At 37.6% G+C, this 15,499-nt stretch overlaps 1 pseudogene; it reads right to left on the bottom strand.

The window, feature by feature from the left end:
• Nucleotides 1-9,382: 9,382 nt before the first annotated feature.
• Nucleotides 9,383-15,001, bottom strand: LOC109248529 (kinesin-like protein KIF20B; annotated as a pseudogene).
• Nucleotides 15,002-15,499: the final 498 nt, after the last annotated feature.

Genomic DNA, 15,499 nt, shown 5'->3' with positions numbered 1-15,499 from the left:
ATTCCCATGTAACAGTTCCAGCACCCATCATTTTGGTGATACCACACAAATGCTCTGAGTATATGATTAGGGAATAAAGGGTGGGGAATGAGCTCTTCTAAGATTACAAAGCCTTATTATGTAATCTGTCTGACTCTGCAACCCTTCAATCCACACAATTGAGGCCATTTAATTCCTATCTGTAAATTCAACTCAACTTCTCAGGCCAATTTTCCTTAAGTGGTAAGAATTTAGGAGAACTTGGCCAATAATGTAAGATCAAGTTAACCTAGCTCCTTGTTCTCTGATGTTGTACAACATATTAAGTAGATAATCATTCTTATGACCAAATTAGTTCTAAGAACTGGTTCCCCTTAATGAACTCTGTATGTAATCCATTGTATCTCAGTTCCCCTAACATTGTCTAACTTGGTCATTCGGGGCTTATTCATTTATTTGACTCGATGGCTGAGACCACCTTTCTTGACCTCTGTGACCTGACCTTTCCTTCAGGGAGAAGCAACTAGATTAAACTGAGAAGGGTCTTTAAAATTGTTTTTTAACTTTTATTCATTTTTGAGAGACAGAGAGAGACAGAGCACGAGTTGGGGAGGGGCAGACAGAGAGGCAGACACAGAATCTGAAGCAGGCTCCAGGCTCTAAACTATCCACAAAGAGCCCCATGCAGGGCTTGAACCCAGGAGCCAAATCGAGAGGGGTCTTTCAAAGCAATATAAATGTACCCTGTTGGAATAAATTAAGTTACTCATCAGGATGGTTTTGGAATTTCTCTTGTTGAAATAAGCCTGACATTATCTCTTCACATCTAGGTCTTAGGTTGGAGAAAGTTATGAACCTACATTCTTCACATTTCTTTCTGAGCTTCTGTGCATTGCTACAGCACATTAAAGCAAAGCAAAACAAAACAAAACAAAATGAAAGACCCCAGGATGACTAATATTCATTAAATTCATAGTTAACCACTTCTGCAGGGCCATGAACACTGACAGACAATTTTCTCTATTTCCTGAACAAGTTTGTCCTTCTGCTCTTCATTACAGTGCTTTCAAATCTAATTAATCCCCTCCAACATTGACCTTCAACCTTTTTCTTTCCACATTTTACTTCATTTTCTGCAGAGGATCCTGAAAGAGAAAATAGAAGCAATCAGACAAAAACTCTCAGTGTTCCAGAGTCACATCGACACACTGCTATACTCCCCCTACCTTTCTTTCTCCCTTTCCTCCAGTTTTAATGGAAAAGACATGCCTTTCTCTCTGAGGTTTCTCCCCCATCTCTGCGTTGGACCTGAAAATTATCTTCTCTTTTTTTCAGTCTCCAACCTCTCCCACTTTCTTGTTCTTTCTCACTCACTGAATGCAAGTGCATGATGTTAAGAAAGAAAGAAAGAAAGAAAGAAAGAGAAAAAAGAAAAAAGAAAAAAAGAAAGAAAAAGAAAAAAAAGAAAGAAAAAAGATAGAAAAAGAAAGACAAAAATAAAAAGGTGAACAGGAAGAAGGCAAGAGTAACAAATGAACAGTCCTACTCTCCCTGGATTTCACATCTCTTTGTATCAACTGACCTTTCTCTTGCTTTTTACAGCCCCAATGCTTGAATAAGTTACTCATAGCTCTTGTCTTTGCTTCCTAACCTCCTGCTGATTTCTTAAAGCCCTGTGATCTGCTTCTTACTACTGCTTCTGTACCACTGCCCTGATACTGTATCCATCAAGATATCCATATTGACCCTTGACTTGCTTGATTCCTTAAAAAAATTTGGCACATTTGATCACTCCCGCCTTCTAAAAAGCTCTCTTCCTAGTTTCTAAGAAAGTGAGTGCACTCTTGCAATCTTTCTCTTAGTTCTCAGGCCACTTTTCTTCAGTCTCCTGTGTTGGCTTTCTTCCTCTATCCATCTACAGCAAGGCTAGTTTCTAAGAACTATGGCTTTGTTTCTTTCATTCCATATTCCACCCATTGTTCCTAAGTCATCTTCATCCTCTCTCATAGCTTCTGTCCTTATTTATTTTTTAAAAACTGCCTCTGAGAATCTGTAGTTTAAATCTCTGTCCTGATTTCCAGACTTACAAACCCAATAGAAGACTTGACACATCAATTTTGCTGGCTTGCAAGGCGTGGAAAATCCCTCTTGTCCAAATCCGAACTTAAATTCTGTTCCCAACCCTCATAGAAATTACACTTCTCTTGGGGCACCTGGGTGGCTCAGTCGGTTAAGCATCCTACTTCGGCTTAGGTCATGATCTCACAGTTTGTGGGTTCGTGCCCCTTTTTGGGCTCTGTGCTGACAGCTCAGAGCCTGGAGCCTGCTTCACATTCTGTGTCTCCCTCTCTCTCTGCCCCTGCCCCGCTCACACTCTGTCTCTCAAAAATAAATAAACATTAAAAAGATTTTTTTTTAAAAAAAATTACACTTCTCTCCCTATGTTTCCTATAACTTTACACACCAACTTGTTCAAAACATCCACATAGGATGTCTTTCTTGACTACTTCTACTTATCCCCAAACTCCATCATGTTAAGCTTGAGGGAACATCTAACTTGACCATTCAGGTTTGTCCCATTACCCAATTTGGTACCTGAAATCTATTCCTTGGAGTAAGACCTCTGTAACCTAATGCTGCCCTTAGGGGGAAGCAACTTGATTAAATTAAGAGGAGTCTTTAAAAGCAACAAAACTGTCCTTATCCTGTTGGAATAAATCAGTTATTCATGAGGATGTCTTTAGATTGATCTTGTTGCTAAGTCAGACATGACCTGTTTACACCAAGGTCTGAGTTCAGAGAAAGTAACAATCCCAAGTTCTTCACATTTCTCTCTGAGCCTGGGAGCACTGCTTCAGAAATTTAAAACAATACTTAAATTTCTTAGGACAATGAAAGAGTCAAAATTAACAGGACTTTCTGTGCCACTGCCTCCACGTTAGTTCCTGCCCCTCCCTCAATTCCAGAGCTTTAAGCATGTTTCCCCACCTTTATGCTTTTAACTTTGATACATAATTTCTAGTGTGGGTGCCTGTTTTCTTCCACTAGTTTGTGAGGGTCTTTGGTTAGGAATTGTAATGTATCCATTTTTGCATTTTCTGCTCCTTATCTATTTCAGTGCCTGAAGCTCAGGAGGCAGTAAATAAGCAAATGAATGACTCACCTAATTTTCAGCCTCCTGCCTGTCCTGCACTCCACCTACTGCTTGCTCTTTGGAAGCCCTAGGACTGCCTGCCCATGCGGTGAACTTGGTCTACATTATCTGGATGCCCGGGAAAAGTGAGATTGACAATTATGCAAATTATATTAAATAGCAACTCAGTTTTGCTAACCTGTACATTCTGTACGTCCAGAATCTCAAGCTAGGTGCCCATGACCCATATCACTATGTGAAGCCACAGGATACATATCTTCTTGGAATATCAGTTTTGGTCACTTAGTTCTTTGAGACATAATATTTATGTCAGAACAGAGACACATTCAATCAAATGCAAAATTTATGGTAATTAAAACTTTTTTTTAATGTTTGCTTATTTCTGAGAGAGATACAAAGCACGAGAGGGGGAGGGGCAGAGAGAGGGAGACACCGAATCTGAAGCAGGCTCCAGTCTCCAATCTGTCAGCATAGAGCCTGATGGGGCTCAAACTCACAAGCCATGAGATCATGACCTGAGCTGAAGTAGGACACTTAACCAACTGAGCCACCCAGCGGCCCCTGTGGTAATTTAAAAAAAGATTTTAAGACATGAAACTTCAAAAAAATTTCATGATGGGGCGGGCCAGTCTCTGCTAGATTTTTATAACCCTGGGAATATGCCTTTCACTCTTCTATTTTGGGATACCAAACTTCAGATATTAACTCTGAAGCATTGTAGGCATGTAGTATGTGAGTGTGTGTGTGTGTGTGTGTGTGTGTTGGCAGAAGGTTTGTCCATGAAGATTCTACAGGAAGAATTTTTGATGCAAAGCCATCAAACAAACATATTAAAATGTGTAATTTCTTCAGACTTTAGTATACCAGGGCTAGTAATAAACAATCCAGTTTACTTCTGAATTTTGGACTTTCTATTATCAAGATAGAACAATTTTAATACAGGAAGATAATGTTTCTTAAACTAGCAGCCAGTGTGCAGTTAAATGCATCACTGCCTTATTGAATTGCTTGTAACAGGAATATGGGAGTAATCTGTCCCACATGCAGCTAGAAATCTCTCTTGATAAGTCTAGATTTAAGACAATAGGATTTGAATGTTATTGTATTAACAAACAAGTAAAACCAATAGAGAATCACAGAATTAGCATTAGTAATTCTGCTTAAGGAATGTCCATGAGGATTTAAAAATCCCTTTAGCATGCTATAAGGCATGATTCTATGTTTTCTGTCACGGCTAACCACAATAAAGATTGCATGTGTTTCTTAATTTTTGCCAAAGGGAACAGATGGAGACCTAAATTTTGAGGGCTTTGCTTTTTAAGGAGTCCTTACTAGACAAATGATTTATATATATATATATATATATATATATATATATATATATATATATTTATATATATATAATATATAATATATTATATATATATATAATAAAAGTAATCATTTTCCTTCCATATACAGCTAACTTACTATGAATTTAGCTGGTCTTTCTATTCCAGGACAGAAGTCTTTCTGGTCCACTCAGTTTTTTTAAGAAGAAGTCTGTGAGGGGTCAGTCGAGTCCAGAGAGCACTTCTGATCCTGAATAACTTCTCCTTTGGTGTATCCTTGGTTTCTGTAAAAGAAAGGGCCATGCACAAATCTCCAAACTCTTCCTCCCTTAAACAGGCTGTGATATTATTATAATAGGCAAGGGTCAGGATTGAAGCTTTCCAAATGCAGGTCAGAGAAACAGGTGACATCTCTTGCTTCTAGATTTGTTCAGCAAAGTTTGCATTGTATATTGAACATAAATATATACAATAAGAATATATCAATATTAGACAATTCCAGTCAAGCACTGCATTTTTGGTAGTTTCTCTTTCAAAAAATCTTTATTTATAGAATGGAAAAAATAGAAGAGAAAATGTAAAATGAATATGGTCCTTAAATCCTAGATTTCTGCAATGATTCCTGTTTCTCCAATGAAACAGAACAAAAGTGTTGAGAAAGTCTTTCTGCTCATTGTTGGCTAACACAAGTTAGTGATTTACTTGAAGTAAGCCTTGTGTTCTTATTTTGTTGTGTCTAGACAGCCAAATTCTTTGCTGCAATTCAAAGAATGTGCAGCCAGTGTTGATGACATAGTAAAGGAGGAAAAACAAATGTAATAAATTTCTAAATTATGCTTTTTAAACTATTTGAAAAAAATGAGGCCAGGAATAATTTTCATAAATAGTATACCCCCTCAATAATATGTCTAGAATATTCTAAAGTACAAAAAACAATTGTGGCCTGCAATCTGAAAGCCTTGGAGGATTTTATTTTACATAATTTTGAAACAAATGTGTGCATAGAAAACAGTTCTATGATTGACTAATGACATTAAAACAGTAATACTTTAGCATGGGCAATGGGATCAGACAGTCGATTTGAGTTTTGTGGATTAAACCAAAGATTCTTGGTAAGAAACATTAGTGTATTATAAATACACTAGTATTTATAATAGATTATAAATCTGCAAGATGAAAGTAGAAAACCATTAGTTGAGCAGGAGCTATATATTTGGGAAAAAAGATTTGAAGTTGCATACAACAGATGACATTAAAAATTCAGTTTACTTAAGAAAACTGTTACTGAAAAAAATGTTATTTGAAGAATTATAATACTATAGATGAGAATTTTTCTGCAATGATCCAGTAGCTTTATTATTTGTCACCTACATCAAGTAGAATAAGGCCATTTGAGAGAGCTGCAATGTGAAAACCTTAGTTCTAGCTCTGAGAAAGCAACCCATTAAATTCAACCTTTATGTTGACAAATCTTTTTCTGAAAAGTCAGGCTCTTTACATACTCATCTGCCTGAGGAGACCTCTGACTTTTGCCTCAGGTCATTTTCATAGAAGGAGTCACTAAAGGAAGTTCACCCTTCCTTAACATTCTGGTTTGATTATGGAGAGAAAAGATACGGATTTTTTTTTCCTTTTTGTATGTTTTGTAAGGTTCCTTGAGGTCACAGTGGAGAACTAGGCTGAGGTCAGAGATGAGTAGTGGAGGCAACTATTAAAATAATGGTGGTTGTAGTGAACAGCAATCCTTTCCAAATACCAGAGTATCTCCCAATACATGCCAGTATTTCAGTAATCCTTATAGGGAATCTTTAAGTAATGTTGAAAATTATGAATATGAAATCGTTCATTGAACTTTGTTTTTACTTACTTGTTGAGCCCTAAAGGCTAAGAATTCTGCTTCTGTTGAAAATGTGTGCCCTCTTCCCCAGAGGAAGCAGTTTGGCCACTTTACAGGAATAGGTACAAGTATAGAGACAAATGCAAGATTAATGATTATAGTCATGCAGTTCAAAATATAAACTGCCATGCACTGATTGTAGCTTTAAAGAACAGGTATTCAGCAAAACATTTGCCTAAAATACTAGTAAAATACCAGCATGCCATGGAGAAATTGTTTATAACTTTCTGTTATAGAAAATTTCAAACCCATAAATGGAATAGTATAAAGGGTCCCCATATAGTCATCACCAAGCTTCTGTCATGATCTCAAACATTTTACCATTTTTACAGTAAATATTTCAATCTGTAGCTCCAAAATACAGATTAAAAATATTAACCATTATCATACTGAAAACTTAAAAAATAATTCAAAAGGAAATATTGAAGTGTCTTAACTTTAGATACTTCATTTGGCATAGGGAAATTATAATTTAGAGAAAAACATGAACTTTTCTCTGTTCTTTCCCTAGGTTCAATCCCATTGCAACAGAGATATATATATACCACATCTTCTTTATCCATTCATCCATCGATGGGCATTTAGGCTCTTTCCATACCTTGACTATTGTTGATAGTGCTGCTGTAAACATTGGGGTGCATGTGCCCTTTCAAAACAGTACACCTGTGTCCCTTGGATAAATACCTAGTAGTGCAATTGCTGGATCATAGGGTAGTTCTAGTTTTAATTTTTTGAGGAATCTCCATACTGTTTTCCAGAGTGGCAGCACCAGTTTGCATTCCCACCAGCAGTGCAAAAGAGATCCTCTTTCTCCACATCCTCGCCAACATCTTTTGTTGCTTGAGTTGTTCATGTTAGCCATTCTGACTGGTGTGAGGTGGTATCTCATTGTGGTTTTGATCTGTATTTCCCTGATGATGAGTGATGTTGAGCATTTTTTCATGTGTCTATTAGCCATCTGGATGTCTTCTTTGGAGAAGTATCTATTCATGTCTTTTGCCCATTTCTTCACTGGACTATTTGTTTTTTGAGTTGAGTTTGAGAAGTTCTTTATAGATTTTGGATACTAACCCTTTCTCTGATATGTCATTTGCAAATATCTTTTCCCATTCCCTTGGTTGCCTTTTAGTTTTGCTGATTATTTCCTTCACTGTGCAGAAACTTTTTATTTTGATGAGGTCCCAATAGTTCGTTTTTGCTTTTGTTTCCCTTGTCTCTGGAGACGTGTTGAGTAAGAAGTTGCTGCGGCCGAGGTCAAAGAAGTTTTGCCTGCTTTCTCCTCTAGGATTTTGATGGCTTCCTGTCTTACCTTTAGGTCTTTCATCCATTTTGAGTTTATTTTTTTGTATGGTGTAAGAAAGTGGTCCAGGTTCACTTTTCTGCATATCATTGTCCAGTTTTCCCAGCACCATCAAATGATCATTTTATGAAAATAGAATAGAATATGGAATATATTTAAGATACCATCATCTGACACAGTGCCACTCACTTTGGAGTATAATGGGGATTTTAATGATTAATTTTAGCTCTCAGCATGGCCTGGCTATGGCACCCAGATATTTGATCAAACACTTGTCTAGATGCTGTGAAGTTGATTTTTTAAATGTGATTAATATCTAAATCAGTAGGCCTTGAATAAAGCCAATTATCCTCCATATTGTAGGTAGATCTCATCCAACCAGTTGAAGCCCTTAACAGAAAACTGGGATACCCTAAGAATGATTCTGACTTCAATTGCCTTCAGACTCAAGACTGCAACATCACCTCTTTCCTAGGTTTCCAGCCGTCCAGGGTACCCTGCAGATTTCAGACTTGCCAACCTCCACAATTGTGTGAGCCAATTTCTTAAAATAAATCTATCTCTATCTCTACTATCATCTGTATTTATCCATATATACTCACATATCCTGTGTCTCTGGAGACCTCTAGCACAGGGATAAAATAACTCTCTAGTGATGTAGAAAAACAATTGTAACATTGACCCTGAACAATGCAAGAATTAGGGGCACTGATCTCCTACACAGCTAAAAATTCATGTATAACTTTGGACTCCCCCAGAATATAACTACTAATAGCCTACTGTTGAATAGAAGCCTTACTGATAACATAAGCAGTTGATTAACACATATTTTGTATGTTATATGCATTATATACTATATGCTTACAATAAAGTAAGCTAAAGAAAAAAAATATTATTAAGAAAATCCTAAGGAGGAGAAAATACTTTTACAGCCCTTTAGCGTATTTATAGAAAAAAAAAGTCCACATATAAATGGACTCCTGCAGTTCAAAAGTATGTTGTTCAAAGGTCAGCTGTATTTAAACAATGTTGTACATCTTCACTGGGCTCTCAGAAAATTTGGAATCATAGGATCTTAGAATTGGAAAGGACTTAGGAGGCTTAATTTAGTCAAAATTTATACCTATGCATTGTTAAAAGTTATAATGACAAGGGTCAAATAATTCACATGTACTATATATAATCTTTACAACACTCAAAGTTAATATTTTCCAATTTTATATATGAGTAGATGTGGCTCAGAGAAGTCAATAACTTCTCCAAGATGACCTAGGTGGAAGTTACTAAGCCATCATTTGAATTCAATATTATTTGAATCCAAAGTCCATTGTCTTTCTGTCAGGTTAGATCGCTTTTCTTTAATACAGACCCTAAATTCTTGGACACTTTTGGTGATGTAGGATTTTTGTGGTGCAGAGGTCATTACATGGCAACTGGATGTATTTTTTAACATCTTTATTAGAAAGGTCTTCCATATTGAATCAGACTTTATCATGTGTTTTGTCATTTATAGCTACATTTCATATTTGGAGCTAGCCATTTTTTTGTATTATTGGATTATTTTCTTTATTGAATTAAAGTTATACCATGTATAAAATAGCAATGTGTACACAGAGGGATTTAATGCATCATAATATATACAATTACCTTTGAAAAGTCAGGATGCAAGTTGCAATGATTATGAACATAAAATTTATATTGACACATTCTCCATAAGTGATTTATTTGGCTGTTTTAGTTCAAAGTCATTGTTTGAGAATCTGATGATTACTCTCTTTCACTTTATGGACCATCAAAATCACTTGGCCAGATATATGTAATAGGAGATGAAATTTCATTTGTGTATAATTTCCATTTGTCTGGTTTTGGTTGAGACACATTTTCTTAACTTACTTCCACATTGAGACCACTGAAGAGCTCATTGTTTCAATTATCTTCTTTGCTTTTGATTGAAGAATTGCTGGAGAATGTTGTAAGAGTCTCCAAATTTCTGTAGCATTCCTTCTTTTTTCTTAGAGGCCAACTTTATACTAACCGTGGATGCCTGACTCTGTAAATAGTGTAGTTCTTACATGATGGATGTGTGGAAGCCTTTTGTTCCTTTTGACACAAGAATTCCTATGCTCAAAAGCAAGGGACTTAAATTAGTTCTGGGCATAGTATTCTTCTTATTTTCACATTTCACCAAATCCTGACAGAGCTTCAGGAATATGCTTAATACTATTTCTATCTCCACCATCTTGGAAATATTTACTTTCCTCTATTTCATTACTCTTCCTCTTCTGGGCCTTGGAAATCTTAACTGTCACTGGTAAGGTAAAACCAGGGTGTTTCACTGACAATTTGTTTGGACATAAAGGTGTAAATTGAATCTCTAACTCAGGCTTTGGAGATGGAGTACTTTGATTATTTTCTGTTGATACTTCACAAGAGTCCAAGACTGCAGAACCATCCTCTACTCATTTCTAGAAATTTCAAAACTTGTTGTTTGAGGTTCAGTTTCACCTCTGATAAGATCCATTGAACTCCTATGGCTAGGCTTGATAACTAAAGTTTTTTCTTCTGTTACAGAAGCCTCTGATGTGATCTTTTTAAGTTGTTCAATTTCATTATTTTTCTGTACGTTGCTAGAGATCAGTCCCTTCAGCTGTATTTCTAAAGCTGCAATAAGTTGATCCCATTCTTCTTGACATTTTTGAAGGTTACTATCTTTTTCTGCCAGTTGAGCTGTAAGTATTTCCACTTCATTTTGTTGCTTTACACAATGCTCTGTCTTCACCATCTTTTTTCATCTCTTTGTTTCATAGATTTTCAGCTTCTTGTGCTTCAGAAAACTAGTCATTTGATTCAAAGTATTCCCTTTTTGTTTTGTTTTTTAATGTTTTGACCTAAGAAACACTTTTCAGATTCCCTCCGTTTTGATTGTTTTTACTCATGCTCTTTGGCTAGCCATCCATTGGTAAGTGCCAGTAACTATTTCAAAAGTTTGACCCTAGTATTATCTGCCCAGACAACAATGGAATGTCCTTCCTTCTTGTTCTAGAAACTATGCTCTCTTAATGCAGTCTAAGATTTACTAGCTTTTTAATGTAGTCTCATGTCTCTTTTTTACAGATTCCTTTATAAAAACTAGTCTCTCGTCTTTGTACCTGTGTGGTTAATATTTGCAGGTTGTTGCATTTATCACATTAAAATTTATATTCTTAGTTTTAACCTAATGGTAAAGTCTACCAAAGTATTTACTGTTGTATAGTCTATCTTTTTCTTTAAAAAAAATTTTTTTTTTACATTTTTTATTTTTTGAGAGACATAGAGAGACAGAGCACAAGTTGGGGAGGGAAAGAGAGAGGAGACACAGAATCTAAAGCAGGCCTCAGGCTCTAAGCTGTCAGCACAGAGCCTGACGTGGGGCTCGAACTCACAAACTGTGAGGTCATGACCTGAGCTGAAGTCAGATGCTTAACGACTGAGCCACCCAGGCGCCCCTATTCTATCTTTTTCAATGCACAATTTCAGTAAGCACAATTTTGGCTCATTTGTATAAAGTTTAATTTCAGATGTAGAATATAAAATAGTACAGCAACATGATAATAGATAAGTTTAGTGAAAGTCATGAAAAATAAATAAAGTTTTGGGAATTACTTTCAATGAGGCCCTAGTTAAAAATCATTAGGAGTAAATACATTACTATGAGAAAAACCGAGAACCCCAAGGATTGATATTTGGGAAACAATTGCATTTAAACATGGGAAAAGCCCACTTCAGGTAGGGAAGAAAAAGAGCAAATTCTTTAAGGGTAAGAATCAGCCCTGTTCCGAAACATGGTAAGGGCTCACTGAATAGTTTTAGAAATGGAGTCAGTGCAAGAGACAAAGAAGGAAACATTAGAGAAGAAGGAAAATAAAAAAGAAATAGTACAACACTGCAAAAAAGTCCAATCTACACTGTTGAAACTGCAGATCAAAGAGAATGAAAAGTGAGAAGATACTACCAGATTTGGCAGTCATAAAAATGGTCACCAGTTATACCCGAGGTGGCAGTTCTGGCCTACTGTTTGGGATAGAAGTCAGATTGTGAGATGGGAAGCAGTGGCTTGGTGATAAGAATGCAGAGGTTGAGTACGAATTCCTTCTTGCACAAGTTAGTGTTTTACAAGAACTATAGGCTGGTGGTTCTACTGAATAGGTAGAACCAAGCGTTTTTGTAGTTAGGGAAGATTCACTGGCAGAGGATAGAAAACCTGGGAAGAGAGGGAATAATTAACGGCACACAATCTTGGATAAAGCAGCAAGGATTTTATGCAGAACTGAGTTGAATTTGTGTATTTTGTTAAGAAGGATGAACATGTTTCTGTAGACTGAGTCACCAGGGAAAGCAAGTACGCTGGGTTATCATTCTGTCTAACACTGAGGTAGAGATTAAGTTATTATCAGATAGAGGGGATAAAAGTGATTAAACTCAGTTCAGGAAGACTTCAGTAGCTCAATAACAAAGCAGCACTGATGAGGGTGTAGTCATGGTTGTCGCAAAGTATGTTGAAATCGCACTGGCAGGTGTATTAATTTGCTAGGCCTGCCATGACGAAGTACCACAGACTGGAGGGCTTACACAAAAGACATTTATTTTCTCACAGCCTGGAGGCTGGAAGTCCAAGATGAAAGTGTTGCTAGGTCTGGTTCCTTCTAAGGTCTCGCTCCTTACCTCATAAATGGTTGTCTTCTGTGTCTTCATATGTTTTTTTTTTTTTTTTTTTTCCTCTGTGCATGTCTGTATCCTAATTTGCTCTTCTTATAAAGATACAAGTCATTTTGGACTAGGGCCACTCACTACCCCATAAGCTCATTTTACCTTGATTACCTCTTTAAAGGCCCTATCTCCAAGTAAAGTCATGGCCTGGGGCACTAGGGGTTGTGACTTCAACATATGAATTTTGGGGCAGGGAGGAGTAGTAGAGGGATACAATTCAACCTATAACAAGAAGAATGTAGTCAAAACAGACAAAAGAATTCAAGTTATTTTCTTAGAGTTGAATATGTTGTAATGAGTAGAACTTCTCAAAATTTAGTGTGGAGTAGGGACGTCTGGGTGGCTCAGTAGGTTAAATGTCTGACTTTGGCTCAGGTCATGATCTCACAGCTCCTGTGTTCAAGCCCCGCATTGGGCTCTGTGCTGACAGCTCAGAGCCTGGAGTCTGCTTTCGATTCTGTGTCTTCCTCTCTCTGTATCCTTCCCCTGTTCACACTCTTTCTTGCTCTCTCTTGAAAATAAATAAAAACATTAAAAAAAAAATTTAGTGTTGAGTAAGCAGAATCATGGCTTCCAAAAATGTCTACATCATAATCCCTGGGAATATAAATATGTTACTTTATATGACAAAAAGGATTTTTCTGATGCAATTTAGTTAAGGATTCCAAAGTGGCAAGATTATCCTACATAATCCAAATGAGCCTAATATAATCATGCTAGCCCTTAAAGGTGGAGAACTTTTCCCTACTGAGTTTAGGGTTAGAGAGAGACATGATTCTGGAAAGTCAGAGAGATGCAACACTGTTGGCTTTCAAGATGGAGAAAGGAAGCCATGAGCCAAAGAATGCAGGCTGCTTCTAGAAGCTAGAAGAGGCAAGGAAATAGATCCTTTCCACAGCCTTGAGAAGGGACTGAACCCTGTTGACAGCCTTGTTGATTTTAGACCAGTGAGACCTGTGTCACACTTCTGACCCACAGAACCGTAACATAATAATTTTGTTTTAAGTCACTAAGTTTGTAGTAATTTGTTACAACAGAAATAAAAAGGTGCCATCCTGTGGGTAAGAGTCATGTGGAAGTCTATTTGAAATGCTGACTCTGGGGGCGGCTGGGTAGCTCAGTCGGTTGAGCAGATGACTTTGGCTCAGGTCATGATCTCATGGCTCCTGGGTTCAAGCCCTGCATCAGGCTCTGTGCTAAGAGCTCAGAGCCTGGAGCCTGCTTTGGATTCTGTGTCTCTGTTTCTCTCTGCCCTTCCCACCCTCCCTCCCTTTCTCCCTCTGTCTCTCAAAAATAAATAAACATTAAAAAATATTTAAAATAACATGCTGACTCTAGTTCAGTAGGTTTGGAGTGGGACCTAAAAATCTGCATTATTGACCAGTTCTCCAGGGATACCAGTGCTGCAGGACTGTGGAGCACACTTTGGGTAGTAAAGCTTGAGAAATCTAGCCTCATCAAATCTCCTCATGTCATAGATAAAGGAATTGAAGTTTAAGAAGAATTCATGGATACTGGTAGAACTGTCTTCAACTCCCAGCCTGCTACAGTGTAACAGTACTTTGGAAAAAAAAAAGGAGCCCATCAGGGAATAACAAGCAAGAAGAAATGCCAGAGTTTGGAAAATTTGACTCCAGAGACCCTGTATGTTAATGGTGCCTGTGAGGTGTCCTGGTTGACATGTAGCTAATACAAATTGTTAATTATCAGCACTTTGTAAACTAACAGCTGTTTGCTATGTGCAACAGGATTATAGCCCTCTTGGGTCCCAGGAGTTTCTAACTTCCTAGGTGTCAGCAAGTTTGAGAGAAAAATTTCAGGGAAAATGGGCATTTTGTTGTGACAATTTAGCAGGAGGCAGCTCTAAAGCTGTAGATCATCTGCAAACTCAGAACTGTAAACATGGAGGGAGTATTTCCAGTGACCCAAAGGGCATGTTTTGTGTTTATCTTGTTGCCGGAGGCACTCTGTAATTATGTGAGAGCATAATGTCAGCTGATCTGCTGGCAAAAGTGAGGAAAACTGTCAGGCTTATTAAAGAGGATAAAGAGCTGACACACGACATAACTGACATCTAAGGTGAGAATCAGACAGGAAAAGATTCTAAGAATGTGGCAGGGACTCATAAGGAGAAGGGGGTGAGCAGAACATCATAAGGAAGAATTTGGAGCCCTGGATAAACAAAGATTTCTGGAAACTTCCCACTCTACAGAATAGAAAGATTTATAGGCACCAGAACCAGGGTTCCCAAATGACTTCATACATGAGTACCACACGGATAACTTGCTAAAATGCCCGCTCCTCAGATCCAACTCCAGAGGTTCTTTTCAATTTCTTATTATACATACAAAAGTAGAGAGTGTAGTATACTGTGAGAAATAAGCCCACCTACCCAATCAAAGGAAGGACGCAGGGGCTTGGAGTGCAGTGAAGTGAGGCTTTAACCAACGTTCCTGCAAGAGTGGGTGTCTGCTGGACAGGCACACTCAGGGCAGTTACAGCAGACAATTTATTTCCTAGCATGCACATCCCTCCCCCGGTTCCTTATTGGCTGAGTACTACAGAGGTTATAGCCTTACCTGGATGTTGCTCATGCCCATATAAGGCAGAAAATAGTCTGACTGAAACAAATGTACATTCCCTGAGGTGAAACAGAGATTTTCAGTTCTCCTCCCCTTTGTTCTTTGGCACATGCTCTTTGCAAAGCCCACAAAAATAAGCCTGTGAAATGGAGAGGGGAAGAAGGACCAGGAAGTGAAGTGTCTAAGGATTTGGGACTCCATTGTGGCAGGGATGGGGTGGGGAGGGTTCCTACATATTTCCAATAGGTTATAAACCTACTGTTAACTAGACAGCACAGCTTTTTTTTGGTATTTCTGAAAATGAATCATTTCCCTTACTTCTCATAATACTGACCTCTCACACACACATCCTCAGACTCAATAAAGATCAATGCACAACCAATCTGCCTGCATTTATTCCATCTGCTTAATGCCTTCCTTCTCATCTTTTCTCCTTCACTAGACTATACCGATGCCAATCCCAGTCATCAGGGAAAAACATTTCCAGTATAGAGCAGAAAAAGCACAGAA

This window comes from Panthera pardus, unplaced genomic scaffold (assembly GCF_024362965.1).
Source record: "Panthera pardus isolate Hobbes unplaced genomic scaffold, ASM2436296v1 HiC_scaffold_17, whole genome shotgun sequence".
Taxonomy (NCBI): Eukaryota; Metazoa; Chordata; class Mammalia; order Carnivora; family Felidae; genus Panthera; species Panthera pardus.
The sequence above is the reverse complement of the archived record's forward strand: the minus strand, read 5'-3'. Positions and strand labels throughout refer to the sequence as shown.